General features: G+C 44.3%; 1 protein-coding gene and 1 long non-coding RNA gene across 2 annotated transcripts in view; one reads left to right on the top strand and one right to left on the bottom strand.

Moving 5' to 3' along the window:
- LOC144791793 (guanylate-binding protein 1-like) overlaps positions 1–17534 on the top strand; it is a 507850-nt gene that overhangs the window by 205760 nt on the left and 284556 nt on the right. The gene's annotated exons all lie outside the window — the stretch shown is intronic.
- LOC144791794 (uncharacterized) overlaps positions 1–17534 on the bottom strand; it is a 328798-nt gene that overhangs the window by 193396 nt on the left and 117868 nt on the right. The window lies entirely within an intron of this gene.

The following is a 17534-nucleotide window of genomic DNA, read 5'->3' as shown; positions in this document are numbered from 1 at the left end:
CATAACAAAAATGTTATGACTCATGTTAGATTTCGCCGTCTACCCTATCCTAGAGCAATGTTTACTATATGTCTTGGTTTATTTACATTGTGCCACTCATGTTGAGTTAATACATACTTGCGTAGAGGGTGATGTAGTAGGTAGTGTGTGCTGGAACTACGTATTCATGCCGTATGCGGTACAATGAGCAAGATGGTTAGGATAATACAAGCATGATTATAATGGAATACGTGCATGTGTGTGATTGCTAATTGCTGTGTCTGCCTGATAATGCAGGCAAGTGTGTGGGTAAAATGAGCATGAATGCTGAGGAAATACAGTCATGTTTATTCTGAAGAACATGAACTGTTGTTGCTAACATGCCTGTGCTTACTAATGTGTGTAAAGTGTTGCCCGTTGCCAGCATAATACACTGCCAAATGTATTGGCCAGAACATATATATGTGTGCTGAAAGATAAAGACACGTACATCTCTGTAGTGGGCACTGAGACATTCAAGAACGTTTCTTTATGGTAGTATATACGAGTATGCTGGGACTACAGATGTGTGTGCACTAAGTATAAACACAAGTCGTCTTTTGAAACCTTCTATAGCAGGCTAAACCGGGGGGGGGGGTGAGGGTAAAAGTAATTGTCTGTGCTACCACAAATTGAGCAAGCATTTGTGTGTGTGTGTGTGTATGTGTATGTGTGATCTAAACATATGAAACCAAAACACTCCCAAAGCTGTCTGAGCTGTATGGAGGGACCAGCAAAATGAAACCCGCTGCTGTCTCTGGCAAATAAAAACTAAAGACATGACCGTGACAAGTAACCCAGTAGTTTCATCAGAGCATATGCGTTTTGGAATTAAAGAGATTTAAAGAGGTTCCTTTCCAGACTGTGAGCGTGATTATGTACCCAATGGAGATGGGTTTATGCAGTGTGCCCGCCTTTTGAATACTTGGAACTCTGAGATAGAGATGATGGATGTTAGTGGAAGTGGAGTTTATTTATGAGACCCTGTCCCTTGGTTTTTCTGAGATCCAAGACGCTACATCATTTTTGAACGGTTTCACACACTTTGCATAGTCCTGATGAAGACCCCAGATTGACATATAAATTCGGCACATGATAAGGAGGGGTCGAAACGTCGACGTGTATGAAAAACAAACTGTCATAGTCAGTGTTGAATAAGTGACTGTGGAATTCAACTGTGATATTTGACACATGACTGCCATATAGGAACAGGACGTTATAAAAATGAATCATTTTTATATGTGATTATTATTTTCGTGTATTGTAATGTGATGAGATTTATATATGTAATCATCACCCCCCACCCTGCCCCACCCCCGCCCCAATGTCCCGCAGCACTCCCTCCAGGAGCCGCTACTCCGTTATTGTCTACTGCTTGTGCCCTCTGTTACTCTCCTTGTTAGTCTATCTGCTTACTCCTTTTGCCTTCTGTAATTTCTGCATTCTGCAGTTCTGTGTGTTCTGTAAGTCCTTGCCCTCTGTTATTGTCCTTACTAGTTTCTCTGCTTAATGTTGATGCCTTCTGTAATTCTTCCGCTCTGCCGCTCCCTCCTGCCCCTGCAGCCTTTGTATTGCATATTGCTTTTGTGCTAAGTATCTGTATTTGTTTTCCCTGTATCTGCCTTGCTACTATATAGTTTTAGATTTTACTGTTACTGTTGTTGTATTTTGTAATGTCTCTGCATCTGTTGCCCACTGTATCTGCCTTGCTCATATATCGTTTTTTACTGTTGCCTGTACTTGTTTTTTAACTCGCCGCTCCTTCCCATCCATTTTTGCTGCTTCACTCTTCCACTTCCCGCTGGCCCCATCCACCACCACCCAGTGCCCTTCTCTTGTCCCAGGACCTACTTAATGAAGGCCACAGTACCGTGGCGTCAAAGGCAAGCCCGCCAGCCCCATTCACGCCTGGACCACGCCCAGCAGCAGGAACCATGGTTCTTCCACCCCGCGCAGTCACACCACTGCAGACCTCCGGATCCAGAATCCTGGGCATATCAACAACTGCTGCTGCACATCCCCACATGCCACCAAAGAATTGATCTTGTGCCTTTACTGCCGCTTCACCTGCAACACGTGAGCAAACAACAACTCCAGAAACACTGCAAACACGACTGTGTCCACCATGCTGACCTAGACCAATATGGCACAACTCCATTGCATTCTACTCAACGCTCGAGCACTCTGCAAACACGCCATGGAGACCTAGGACACGATCTCATCCCTCACCCCAGACATCATCTTCCTTAGAGAGACCTGTCTGAACCTCGGACTTTACCATCGCTACCCCCTAAGCCTACAAAATAACACACCAGGACCGAACCAACAAACACAGAGATGGAATCACCATCATCAACAAGGATGACATTTGCTGCACAACCTCCTCAGATAACTCTGCCTGATAATGGAGCATCTTAACTTCCAACTTCACACAGATGGAAAAATAACCATCAGAGGCACCCTCACCTACAGACCACCAGGACCAAGCCCCAGCTTCTGAAATGCCATCCCCGACCTCATTGCCCGATCGCCATTGACTCTGAGCACTACATCTTCCTAGGAGATCTAAACTTCCACATTGATGACCCTAGCGACACCAACACAGCCCAGCTCCTGGAAAGCATGAGCAACATCGGCCTCAAGCAACTTGTCACCGACCCTACTTACATCTCATGGCACACGCTTACCCCTATTTTCACATCCAGTGACACAGTCAAGTTCAACCACATCTCACAGCTCACCTGGACTGACCACTACAACGTCCACTTAACCATCTCAGAACCTTCCAACTCTAGCAACATGCCCCCAGCTCTGCGCACAGAAACGGAAAAAGTTATCAGAAGACCAGTGGAACAATGGTCTCAACACTCCCACCTCCCATACACAACATCAGAACCAGAACAGTCTGCAAAAAACTTCTCCCAGTGAATCACAGAACGTGCCAACACAATTGCCCTGCCAAGCCAACAAAATCCAAAGGACCTGCCAGAAGAGCCAGTTGGCTCACCACAAAGCTAAAATCCACCAAACGCAACTGCCAGCAACTTGAAAGGAAGTGGCACACCAGCAAAGACAGCACTTAACCATTACCACCACCTCCTGAAAGAAACAAAAAGAATGCCCTAGCAGACCCCATGGAAAGTCAGCACAAACCGTAGCAATTGAAGGAGCTCTCCAACCCCGCAGCTGGCAAGAATAACATTACCCCCTCCCAAGTACTATGTGACATGCTGGCAAATGTCTTTCATGACGAGATCTCAGTCATGTACGAAAACTTTAAATCCAACACACTGACAGCATCATCCTGCTCACACCCACGAACACAAACCCCAAACGCCTGCTCACCCATTGGAACTCTCTCACAACTCAAAAAACAATCAACATCATGAACTCTGTACACGGGGGGCACCCAGGGACTCCTGTCTCCACCACATCTTCAACCTCTGGTGCAACAAAATTGGGGCCAAGCTCAAGAAAGTCCTGAACACCTCCAACTCCTCAACCTCCTTCCCTTAGGACTGGAAACACGCTGAAGTGAGGCCTCTCCTGAGGAAATCATCCACTGACCCAGCAGAACGGAAGAACTACCGGCCCATCTCATACCTCACCTTCCCAGTGAAGGTTCTTGAGAAGGCAATCAACCAGGACCTCCCCCAAACACCTGGAAAACAGCAACCTCCTGGTCCCCTCTCAATCCGGATTCTGAGCCAACCACAGAAAAGAAACCGCCTGCATAGCAGACACCAATGACATCAAGGCCCTCTTGGACATCAGAGACAAAGCACCCCTTTTCTTCTTTGGACCTGTCAGCCATCTTCAACACCGTCTCCCATCACATCTTGATCAACAGACTCCACCACATCGGAATCCAGGGAGATGCCCTCAAATGGATCACCTTATACCGCACAGGAAGATCCCAGAGAATCCGTCTCTCACCGTTCACCTCAGAACCCAAGAAAATCACCTTTGTGTGTCCCCCAAGGATCGTCCCTAGCCCCACCCTCTTCATCAAGTACATAGCCCCCCGGCAAACACAGCCAGATCGCACAGACTCAACATCATCTCCATCGCCAATGACACCCAGCTCATCGTTTCGCTGTCAGAATATCCCTCCACCACCAGAACCAACTTCCACAGATGTATGATGAACGTTGCCGACTGGATGATGGACAGCTGTCTCAAGCTCAACATGAACAAGACAGAAGTCCTCATCTTTTTTAACAACACTTAATCATGGAATGCTTTATATAGACTTAATTAAGACCACAAACGACAAAAATCCACAATACTGTACTCAAAATAGACTTGAAAATGGTAGAAGTAAATTAGTTCAAGTTGATGATAAAGGCAACATGTTTCTCTCAAAAGTACCTTGGATGCGTAATGTAAAACAAACAAAAGATTCGCAGGGAGGGTGATCTGTCGGTTCCTTGCTTTGGAGGTGGCGATGCATCGCGCTTCAATGCTTGCGCAGAGTAGGGGATGTGTCTGTTCCTTACCGGAGAGGAGGTGATACGTTGATTCTCGTACTGCGTTCCGGTTACGATGCGGCAAGATGGTGCTTCAATGCAATGTGACAATCCGGTGTGATGCGATAAGATGGCGCCCTTGATGCAATGTGATGACGTGAAGACCATGCGTGCGCGCCCGATGGCGGTGTGGCGAACTCTGTAACTTTGGAGCCACAAAAGGCCCAGCAACACGCTTCTCCGGTGATGCGACGGCGACCCTTGCGGTGGCGACACGCTTCTCCGGTGGTGCATTGGTAAACAGCTGCGACGAAGGCCCGCTTCTCTGGTGATGCGGCGGAGACCTCTGCGGAGTGGGTGGACTTACCAAGTCGACATGGCAGTACTTGACTGATTTGCATATGGCCATGTCTGAACTGGGGTGGCAGGGTGGGCTAAAGAACGGTGATGGAATAAACCCAGATCTGTTGACTGGGTGTGAGTGTTTGATTGGTTCAGATGCTCCGTCCATCACCACCCCCTTTTGTACCACTTTGTTTGCCATAAGTAGGCAGGGTATGCTCAGACGTGAGTCCCTTGCTCACTTTGCCACTGGATTCAAGCAAGCCGGGCTGAAGACGGCTGAAATGCCAGAAACCGGTCCTCGGAAGATTGTTTCCGGTCCAGGGAAGGCATGGCTTGGCAGTTCGGTCTGGACTGTTCCCATGAGGCACAGGGTCAGACTGATTTGCATATGGCCATGTCTGAACTGGGGTGGCAGGATGGGCTAAAGAACGGTGATGGAATAAACCCAGATCTGTTGACTGGGTGTGAGTGTTTGATTGGTTCAGATGCTCCGTCCATCACCACCCCCTTTTGTACCACTTTGTTTGCCATAAGTTGGCAGGGTATGCTCAGACTTGAGCCCCTTGCTCACTTTGCCACTGGATTCAAGCAAGCCGGGCTGAAGACGGCTGAAATGCCAGAAACCGGTCCTCGGAAGCTGGTTTCCGGTCCAGGGAAGGCATGGCTTGGCAGTTCGGGCTGGACTGTTCCCATGAGGCACAGGGTCAGAATGATTTGCATATGGCCATGTCTGAACTGGGGTGGCAGGGTGGTCTAAAGACCGGTGATGGAATAAACCCAGATCTGTTGACTGGGTGTGAGTGTTTGATTGGTTCAGATCCTCCGTCCATCACCACCCCCTTTTGTACCACAGTACTTGACTGCACACAGGCTCTGCAATGGCAGGCCTGAGAGACACTTTACAAGCTGCTTCTGTGGGTGGAACAACCAGGGCTGCAAGCACACCCACAGCATTTGATTAACAGGCCCTGGGCACCCATGGTGCACTGTACTAGGGTCTGACAAGTACATCAAATAAGCCAATCATGGAGTCACTAATCCATAACAACAATTTACAATAGAGAGCATATGCATTTTAGCACTGATCACAGTGGTGAAGAGCCCAGAGTCATAAAACAAACAAAAACAAGTCAGAGAAAATACAGGAGGAAGGCAAAAAGGATGACCCTGCAAAAAGGGCCAAATCCAACATGGTGATAAAGAAAAAGGAGGTTCAGTGAAATAAAGTACTTGCCTAGGATTACATAATTGGTGAGCATGGAGGTCACAATTGATCATTTGTCTTCTTGTTGCACATTGTGCAATTCAGCCCATAGGTATCTTTTTCTGTTAATCAGTAATGCTTTATTTTTGGCCATGAGGTAGAAGCATGAGGTTAGAAAGCTTAGCTTGTGTTGGGCTCGAGGGCCCAAGAAGAGCTCTTGTGAGCCAAAGCCAGCTACATGGGTCGAGCCTGGCTCGAGCTTTCAGTGGCTCACCCACCTCTATTTGCACACCATTTCAAAAGGCGACCAGCCAGAATGATCTTCTTATTCCTGAGCCCCTACACCTGCATTAACCACCCTGTACCTTACCTTCCATTTGAGTTGGAACACATGTTGCATATGGACAGAAAGAGGAAGAAAGAAGCGAAATGAAGATTGCTGGTGTGGAGGAGTCAGCTACATCCAGGTCTTCATTACAGCTATTGGCTGTGCTCAAGGGTGCCATTACAGTCACCCGGCCCAGCCTTGCTTCCAAAAGTGAGCTTCCTTAGGAATGGGCAAGCTAACAGATTAACAGGGAAAGCACATGCATGACCTGAGCCATGAAACTGGCAAGTAATTCATGCAACAAACTATGCGTCCATTTTTAAATGTAAAAAAGTGTATTTCGATAAAATACTGAAACATTTCACAATAGTATTTAAGATTATAGCGCTACATCGACAAGTATTTACTAAAATTGATAGCTTGAATTTAGTGTGAACTTAGAAATATTCATGTCCACCCCCTTCCCTGATAACAATGCTATTAATGAACTAAGAAGCCCGCCAGTTGTCATCATGACATTATATGCTATTAGATCAAAAACAAGAGAAGCATTTGCTAAGGATCACACATCGTGGTCAAGTGAGAAAGTTGGAGCTGATCCCTCTCCTATTTTACATCAAAGGTTAATGCTTTGTCTTTACATCATGGTGCATGAGGTAAGCATGTGGGTGGCAAGCAGAAGCCACATATGAGGCATTTGCCATGTGCACCATATATGTGGCCTAGATTAATTATTATACATTCAGGGACATTATAGTCCACTAAATTAAACACAAGGGAGAGAAAATGCTCAAGTGTGGAAGCTGGAATTGAGCCCAGGTTTTCCACTTTCCCATTGTTCAGCCACTTGAAGGATCTCTTTTTATGTTTCCTGTTTTACATAAAAGGTTAATGTTTTTTCTTTAATTCTTGGCCCTTGTATGGCAGGCAGAAGTAACATGGAAGTCAATTGTCATTTGCACCCTACATATGGCCTAGATTCCTATTATATGTGGAACAACATTACACTCCATTAAAACACTCAAGAGTTATCTGCCTACCACTTACAGCTAAACCCAAATTCAGGTCACACTAATTGCTGTGTTTGTGAAAGTGCATAGTCTGATGTAAGTATGTAACACTTGTTAAGTTGAACCGATCGCTTCACGCTTAGTTTGTATCACAGACTGTTGCGCACTTATTTGATAACTTGTAGATATTGCGTGCGTATTCCTTCTCTAATCCATAATGAAACTGTATAATTTCCCCCTCAAATATTGTCTGTCTCGCATAATCCTGCTTGCTACAACATCACTCAAATATTTCAGGTTTTGCAAAACTATCTAAATCTGTTACACCACAACAAAAATTATTTTCAAACATCAAAATTATGTGCTTTATTTACCAGCTCAAAACGCATAGGGCCCGATTAGAATGTCGGGTGGAAAGCCTCCGACCAGCGGAGCCTCCGCAATGGAGCCTGGGGAGCACCTATGGTGCCCCCTCAGCATCCCTGCACTGTGTGGCAGGCACCACATGGTGCCTGCCACTGTGCAGGGATGTTTAAAAACATCCATTTCTCAATGGAAGCATGTGCTGCAGGCCTTTTCCACCTGCCACAAATATGCGGTCAGAACCGCTGACCTGAGGTCGGGGGGTTCCTTTCCGCAACGGTCTGCCCTAAATGTTGAAGAGCTGTTTTGCTTGAAAGGAAAATAAATTGTTCTTTTATAGCTCTGGAAATTCACGAGCATTGATTATGACTGTGTTCAAGTTGCCAAATTGTTACCCTACCTGGGCATAACTGGTTTAGTTATTAAGCCCTCTAATTCCTACCTTCTGCAGTAGTGTTGCCCAGTTTGGGATGCCCCGTATCATAAAACAATAACACACAGTAGCTTTGCTATTACAATGCTCCTAGGTCTAGCGGGCTGTTGTAATTCAGAGTTAGGCTATGTATAAAATGAAAGATTATTTGTGCTTACATAGGGCTGAGTCCTTCAGGATGAGGTCACAGTGAATAGGCGAGCCCACAGCTCACTGTTACCGTTAACAAGTAGGCCTACTCCACTGCACCATGTTGACAGTCTAACATGTCTAGGGTGTGCACAGGTCTTATTAGCAAGCATAGTCCAATGTAGATTCTGATTAGTCTAAGTTACATTTACCACCATTTCTCATCCTCAGACACAGGGCAGCTTACACTTATTTTGATGTGGAGCTGTTACGTTTTACAGTGATATTTACGGTCCATTGTTTCTGTGGGTATTTTGGAGCTACTGATCACAGGGTGAGTTATCCTTTGGTTGTGTTGGTGAATGTGAAGAAAGGCTTAAATATAGTAATGTCAACAATAAGAACATGAGAGATATCTGCTGCTAAAGGTAGAGGTGATAACCTTTTGAGGGGGGCACTCTGTAAATTGTAAAAACATAAATGCAGAGCCTCAACTGTTTTCTTGGGGTCCCATTGCTGAATGCCAGTGTTGCCATTACTTTTTCTTTCACTACCCTACACTTGCTTTGACTTTAGCTTATTCTTGCAAGTATTTTTCCATCCACTTTTCCGTCCTCACCATTGTTTTCCTGTCTCTCTTTCTTTCCTTTCTGTCCTTCTCTCTTGCTCTATGTCATGGCCTGTTGGTAGAAAATGAGCTCCATTCTCCTAGATATGAGTGCAGGTTTCCACTACGGGCACATTAGGTGGTGGGCAGTGGGTAAGCATTCCTCACATAGAGCGTGCAGACTGCTAAAGCAATCACATTTACATGGAAATGTCCTGCACATCGAATAGTACTCCTGGTGGAGTGGGCTGGTGGCGGAGTTAGTTTGTTCAATCCTTGAGTGATCGAAGATTGGAATGCCAATATTGTTTTACCTGTAGCTTACAAAAGGGTGAGTGTTCTGCTTAAATCAGGAGTGTTGGTGAATGTAATTCTTGGCCTTTGGCCACCCACTTCACAATCTCGGCAAGCATGCTAGATGGTTTCCGAATATAGCAAGGATGGTGCTCTATTCATGTTCAATGCCTTAATTTGTCTGACAAGTTTAAGCAGTTATTAGGGTCTTCTTCCAGTCACTGTACCTACCTCATAACTGTAGATGTTCCTAATTTAACTCTGCAGTTCTAATGAAATGCCTTTTCCACATTGTTAAAAGTCAAAGGTGGCATTTCTATAATTCAAACAAATCTGCATGCTACACATAAGTCTCTGCCGTAGTAGGCTTTTAACTCAAACAGCCAAATGAACATTTCAATACTCTGTTCAATATTGTACTTTATATATGAAAGCCTTTTAGGGATTTATAAATCCCCTCAGTGTTTTATATTTTTGTTTATTGATGTCGACCACTTGATTCTTGCATGCAAATATTTTCTTCCTGCAACCTTTTATACCTTTTTTTTTTAGAACATTCAAGGTGAAGAATCAAACCCACAGAGCAGGCATGGGAAACATATATCTGCTCAGCGAGTGCTGGCTGTCCATGTACTTAGGCTCAAGGGCTACACTAATGGCTGCAGAAACACCCTCCTAGCAGGCCCCTAAAACTAATGCGCAAGAGAGTAATTTTGAGAATGTGTTCTTTGTGTTAGTGTATAAACCTGTGCAGGAGATCCTCTCTTAATTATAAAGTCATAGCAGCTTTCTGAGACTGCATTGACAATGTCAAGAAAGAGATTACGGAACAACTGCCACCTGCTTTGAGGTTAATAAGCAATTAGGACGCTACCAGTGACTTCAAGTGACTGTTAAAGGTTTTCAGCACCATGGACTTGATAATGTCACCCATCAAAAACTATCATGGTACCGCACATCTTTCTTCGCAAATGTTCATAGATCTCATGGACCATCCTCTGCCTCTTTGGAATCCATTGCCATATGTTAGCAGATGGCTGACTGCCCATCTCCATGCGGATGAAAATCACTCTAAGAAGGCAAGTCCTACTGTTCGTCATAGCAAAAGATATCAGACGGACAGGTTTTCAAAAGTGATTTTGTTACCCACATGCTAAGCATTTAATTTTGTAAAAAAGGATACCTTAGCCTTTAAAGCAGAGAATGTTTCTTTTACGAATGTGTTTTAGGCAGTGTGTAATAGATGATAGACATTTAAATTGATGCATGCCATTGTAGTCTATACATTGGGGCAGAATATTCACATGAAAAGAGCTCATTAATGCCACTCTGTGTTTTCTTTATATTTTAAAACAACTCTAAATGACAGTTTGGCAAATTTTCCATTACATCAGAGAGCGTTTACAGTGCGCATCTAAACATATCAATTGGTATTGGACCACGCAGTCCTCTACGGCCATATGTATAGCAAGAGCAGGAAGTCCTCCTATGGAAGGAAAATGGTCTGTTTTAAAAAAAGAAAACAACGCTTTATTAAAAACCAATCACAGAAATGGTGGTCTGTTGACCCCAGCAGGCCACCATCCTTGTGATGCCTATCATTCCTAATGGTTATAAAAAAAGGTAAACCCAATCTATGTCCCTATACATGGGGACCGATATTCCCGACAGATGCCAACTGAAACATAGAGATTAAAACCAAACCACCATAGACCTAATTTGAGGACTGAGTAAGTGCCGGGGAGGGGAGGGTTAAGGGGAGGGTGCTTGGGAGTTGAGGGTTATTACTATTAGCAGAAAATGGAAAATGATAATCCTGATTTACAATATTGAGTTGTTTGTCACGATGCTGAGACACACTGAACGGAAGATTGTACTGTATTAAGTGACCTTTATTGTCAATAAATACATTTTCACAAAAAAAAAAACCAATCTATGTCCCTTGGACCTGGGTATCAAGCAGTACTGTACAATAAATGGTCCCAAAGGACAGTCCATCAATATCAAAAGTAAACTGATAAAGGAAAAAATAGAGAAAACATAAGGTGCTTTGAACGCAGTGTTATTTAATCACACTGAACGTACATCAATTCATAACATCATTGGACAGATATCAAAACAGTGCAGAGCCCCAGGTGGGGAAGGAGAATAGAGGTGTGTATCGTGATTGGAGTGAGGATAAAGGGAAAAGATAAAGAAAATGCAGTGTCAAACATATAATTAATACATAAAAACACAAGGCTCCTAATTCAAGTCACATGGTTAGAAACATTCTCAATTAAATGGGTAGCCATGTTTGAATGCAGTGTCACAGTGATTAATCACGTTGATCAAGCTGGCAGGAATTGAAAGTTGTCGACGTTTCGACCCCTAAGATATTGTAGGCTAATTATCCCTTACGCGGGGGTCTTTCACAGGACAGGGAAGAGGGAAGGGGCACCTGGGAATGGAACATAGAAGAAACCTTAGACCGGGGAAGACAGTAATGACTTAAGAACTAAGCATTAAAGGGCAAATCCCCAGGTAATTACCAAAAAAGCCTCCGCTGGGGCCTTGTTCATGGATGTGGGCGCACAGGCTCCAGAAAACGTGAGAGCGAGAAGTAGTCACCTGCAAGAGTAAGGTGCAAGCTATAAAGGAACGTCCCATGAAGGTTATTACTGGGAGCGACAAAAACTTTTTGAAACAGTTTTTAAAGAAGTCTATTCCCACTATTAGTTTGGCTAGAGATGTCGCTTTAAGTCTGTCCCGGCCCAGTAATGAGGTGGTCAGTGGGAGTGCCTTGGGGAATAAACCACAGCCTTATCTATCTTGGAATATGCCTCATGGGACTAGAAGGCTGATACTCCTACTGATACTTAATTTGATGCCTCTAAGAGAAATTACTGGTATCTGGGAAAATATACCAAAAGAGAAAAGAATCTGCGAAATGTGCCATTTACAAATTCAAGGTCTAAATCATGTTTTATTTGTATGTATAAAATTGCAAAGTGCTAGGCGAGTGTTCTTGAAGCACTTTTTTATCAAATTTAATATTCACTCTGCCCAGGAAGCACACTTTGGTTCTGTCTCCCCGAAATGAAATGGTTTGCCATAAGATATATCCATTTTTTTAAACATTCTTGTCTATTTATTAGGAAAAAAATGTTATAGTAGTTTTATTACAATGTTATATTATGTGAGCTGGTTGCATTCTTGATTGTCTTATGTATTTATTGTACTGTTTGCACGTTATACAGTACGCTCGATATAAGAATTACCCTTGGGATGTAGCGATGTATAAGAAATAATTTTGTATTATACGTAAAGTTTGTCTCTTTTTTAAATTTATTGATGTGTTTTTGTGGGCCTCCGTAGGAGTTCCAAACCAAAATAAACAAATTGAATTGAATTGAATTGCCAAAATCATTCAGACTGGCCATGTTACACTTACTGAGTCTGAAAATTATATCTGCTGGGGCAGTCCTGCCTTGGAATGTGAATCTGAAAAATATATATATATATATTTTTTTTTTAATCTCTTTATTAGCATCAGATTGGTCCGTGCAAGCATACAATCACACAGTAAACTGATTAAAATGAAAACGTAAGTGGTCAGTATACAAGATAAGTAAGTGAAGGACGAGACCAATAATATTACAAGCATCGCAAAACATTCTAGAACTCTGATTTTCCGTTTTCTAGATCGTAATGAAAAGCTCACGTGTGAAAAGTTGATACAAAGAGATATAACCTTTTTCAAACATAACGAAAATGAATGAGCCTTCGCGACAGAGAGAGCGACAAGCAACACATCTAACATGAGCAAGGTGGCAGCAACATTGGCATAGGCAGACGAGGGTTGATGGGACGACAAATGAAAAGACTTAGTGAATGCAACGTGTCCAAACGGGGCAAAGCAGGCAATGAAACGGAGGAGGAAAACAACCTGTACCCAACCAGCACACACCTCAGAACCAGCAGCTCACGTCTACCCCTTTCCAACAGAGTGTACACACTAAGCCCTTCAGAACGCAATAGTCAGCGCTCGACTGTCCCACTAGAACCATCTAGCCCACTCCTTCTGGGACAATAGAACTAGCAGCTTGGGAGTGTGTATCTCGCGTTATCTTGCTAACCTACTGTCGATATGGGCCCCAGATGTCTATCGGGCGCGAAGCAGTTGGGACCTGCGTGGAGTATTCCACACTATTGGTATTGCATTGGGCAAGGCTACACAACCATGTCTTGGAATCGGGGATTCGTCTGGACCCCCAGAGTAAAGCTATTTCCCGTTTTGCCAGCAAGAAACCTATGGCAGCAAGTTTCCGCGTGGCACGGGGGAACTCAGCGACATACCCAAGCAGCGCAAATTCTGGCCTGGGCTGCAGTTCGCACTCTAAAATGTCGCTCAAGATGCAGTGTACCTGTAGCCAGTAGTTGTGTAGTTTTGGACAAGTCCATGTAAGATGCGCAAAATCGGCATGTGGGGCTTTGCATTTAGGGCAATTATGAGGTCTGGCTGGGTCGATTTTGTGGGCCAGCGCTGGCGTGAAGTATAGGCGCCTCAAAAATTTAAAATGTATTAGCTTATGTCTACTGTTGACGGATACCTCCTTAGTGGCGCGGCAACAGGCATTCCATTGGACGTCCGTGATAGGAACACCCAGATCAGCTTCCCGTGCCGCACGGACCCTCGCGTCCGAAGCAGGAAGGGCCGCCATACAGAGTCCATACAACCTGGAAACCATATGGGCTCCTGTTTGTGACTGGAGTAGGAAAGTTAGCGCAGCCATGTCATCTGGCGGTAGTGGGAACGAGGAAAACTGCGCTCTAAGCATGGATCGCACTCTGGTCAGGACAAATGAATCCATAAACGTCCGGTCCGTGAAACGCGGATCCTCGGACAACGAAAAAACATGTCCGTCTGGGAATAGGTCTCCTATTGTGGCGAGCTGGTATTTGGACAACGTTTTGCGGACCACTGTCTCCGCGGTGATGGGGAGCCAGTGTGGGTTCGGTAGTGGAAGAGCCGGAGAGTACAACACGTCTAACTGGAGCAGTCTACGCAGTTGCATCCAAGCCCACGATGTAGTGGACACCGTCTGTATGTCTAGCGGGTCTCGGGGTAAGCCTTTGGGCAATATTGAATTGAGGGCAAGCGGTAGTACCAAGTCCGCTTCAGGCCTTAGATATGGGATCCGAGCGTCTGGATGGAACCAAGGATGTGCATAGGCGCATTGCGCGACTAGGTAGTAAAGATAAAAGTCTGGCACTCCAAAGCCACCTCTTTCATAAGGCAGTGTCAGGATGCGCCACGAGACTCTCGGGTTCTTGTCCCCCCATACCAATCGGAGCAACAGAGACCGGAGTTGGGTAAAGAAGATTTGAGTGAGCGGGATCGGTATGTTGTTAAATAAATATAGAAACCGGGGAAGTATAATCATTTTGATTATGGCGATACGGCCAGCCATCGATAGAGAGAGGCGAATCCAGCGCGTTATATTATCCTCCAGAAAGTCCAACGCCCGGCCGTAATTCAGACGAATCATGGACACCGTGTCTAGATGAATGTGGATACCCAGATATTTCACTGATTCAGCATTCCACTCAAGCGGGAACGGACACTCCCAGCGGGCAGTGGAGGGGGTGAGTGGAAAGATGTCGGATTTGTGCCAATTAATACGAAGGCCGGAGTACTCCCCAAAGCGCGTCACCTCTAGCAGCAAGGGCGTCAGATTGGTCTCCGGAGATCTGACGTATAGAATGGTATCATCTGCATAGAGGGAGATGAGTACCGGACCCGTCCGAAACTGGAGCCCGCGGTGTAGGTGGCGCTCCTGAAAGTGTCGTACCAAAGGGTCCATGGCCAGAATATATAGTAGGGGGGACAGGGGGCAACCCTGTCTGGTTCCCCGGGAAAGAGGGAAGCTATCAGAGAGCGTGCCATTAAGGCGCAGCCGCGCTCTAGGAGCGGTATAAAGCAACTCGACCGTGGAGACGAACAGTGACGGCATGCCCATTCGGTTCATGACTGATAGAAAAAACGACCACTCCAGGGAGTCAAAAGCCACCGCAGCCGCCGGTGTGCCTGGGTCTATTCTGTGGAGCACAGAAAACAGCGTCCGTAGATTAAAGGAGGTGGATCTATGGGGGACGAATCCAGACTGGGCCGGTGAAATGATAGATTCCATAAGTAAAGACAGTCGTGTTGCAAGAACTTTCGCCAAAATCTTGTAGTCAAGATTGAGTAGGGAAAGGGGCCTATACGAGCCAAACCTCGTGGGGTCCCGTCCCGGTTTAGGAAGTAAAATGATGACTGCTTCCCGTAGCGTGGGAGGCGTTTACAGTGCGCATCTAAACATATCAATTGGTATTGGACCACGCAGTCCTCTACGGCCATATGTATAGCAAGAGCAGGAAGTCCTCCTATGGAAGGAAAATGGTCTGTTTTAAAAAAAGAAAACAATGCTTTATTAAAAACCAATCACAGAAATGGTGGTCTGTTGACCCCAGCAGGCCACCATCCTTGTGATGCCTATCATTCCTAATGGTTAAAAAAAAAGGTAAACCCAATCTATGTCCCTATACATGGGGACCGATATTCCCGACAGATGCCAACTGAAACATAGAGATTGAAACCAAACCACCATAGACCTAATTTGAGGACTGAGTAAGTGCCGGGGAGGGGAGGGTTAAGGGGAGGGTGCTTGGGAGTTGAGGGTTATTACTATTAGCAGAAAATGGAAAATGATAATCCTGATTTACAATATTGAGTTGTTTGTCACGATGCTGAGACACACTGAACGGAAGATTGTACTGTATTAAGTGACCTTTATTGTCAATAAATACATTTTCACAAAAAAAAAAAAAACAATCTATGTCCCTTGGACCTGGGTATCAAGCAGTACTGTACAATAAATGGTCCCAAAGGACAGTCCATCAATATCAAAAGTAAACTGATAAAGGAAAAAATAGAGAAAACATAAGGTGCTTTGAACGCAGTGTTATTTAATCACACTGAACGTACATCAATTCATAGCATCACTGGACAGATATCAAAACAGTGCAGAGCCCCAGGTGGGGAAGGAGAATAGAGGTGTGTATCGTGATTGGAGTGAGGATAAAGGGAAAAGATAAAGAAAATGCAGTGTCAAACATATAATTAATACATAAAAACACAAGGCTCCTGATTCAAGTCACATGGTTAGAAACATTCTCAATTAAATGGGTAGCCATGTTTGAATGCAGTGTCACAGTGAATAATCGCGTTGATCAAGCTGGCAGGAATTGAAAGTTGTCGACGTTTCGACCCCTAAGATATTGTAGGCTAATTATCCCTTACGCGGGGGTCTTTCACAGGACAGGGAAGAGGGAAGGGAAGGGGCACCTGGGAATGGAACATAGAAGAAACCTTAGACCGGGGAAGACAGTAATGACTTAAGAACTAAGCATTAAAGGGCAAATCCCCAGGTAATTACCAAAAAAGCCTCCGCTGGGGCCTTGTTCATGGATGTGGGCGCACAGGCTCCAGAAAACGTGAGAGCGAGAAGTAGTCACCTGCAAGAGTAAGGTGCAAGCTATAAAGGAACGTCCCATGAAGGTTATTACTGGGAGCGACAAAAACTTTTTGAAACAGCTTTTAAAGAAGTCTATTCCCTCTATTAGTTTGGCTAGAGATGTCGCTTTAAGTCTGTCCAGGCCCAGTAATGAGGTGGTCAGTGGGAGTGCCTTGGGGAATAAACCACAGCCTTATCTATCTTGGAATATGCCTCATGGGACTAGAAGGCTGATACTCCTACTGATACTTAATTTGATGCCTCTAAGAGAAATTACTGGTATCTGGGAAAATATACCAAAAGAGAAAAGAATCTGCGAAATGTGCCATTTACAAATTCAAGGTCTAAATCATGTTTTATTTGTATGTATAAAATTGCAAAGTGCTAGGCGAGTGTTCTTGAAGCACTTTTTTATCAAATTTAATATTCACTCTGCCCAGGAAGCACACTTTGGTTCTGTCTCCCCGAAATGAAATGGTTTGCCATAAGATATATCCATTTTTTTAAACATTCTTGTCTATTTATTAGGAAAAAAATGTTATAGTAGTTTTATTACAATGTTATATTATGTGAGCTGGTTGCATTCTTGATTGTCTTATGTATTTATTGTACTGTTTGCACGTTATACAGTACGCTCGATATAAGAATTACCCTTGGGATGTAGCGATGTATAAGAAATAATTTTGTATTATACGTAAAGTTTGTCTCTTTTTTAAATTTATTGATGTGTTTTTGTGGGCCTCCGTAGGAGTTCCAAACCAAAATAAACAAATTGAATTGAATTGAATTGCCAAAA

This window comes from Lissotriton helveticus, chromosome 11 (assembly GCF_964261635.1).
Source record: "Lissotriton helveticus chromosome 11, aLisHel1.1, whole genome shotgun sequence".
In the NCBI taxonomy this organism is placed as follows: domain Eukaryota; kingdom Metazoa; phylum Chordata; class Amphibia; order Caudata; family Salamandridae; genus Lissotriton; species Lissotriton helveticus.
This window is presented reverse-complemented; position numbering and strand designations above follow the sequence as displayed.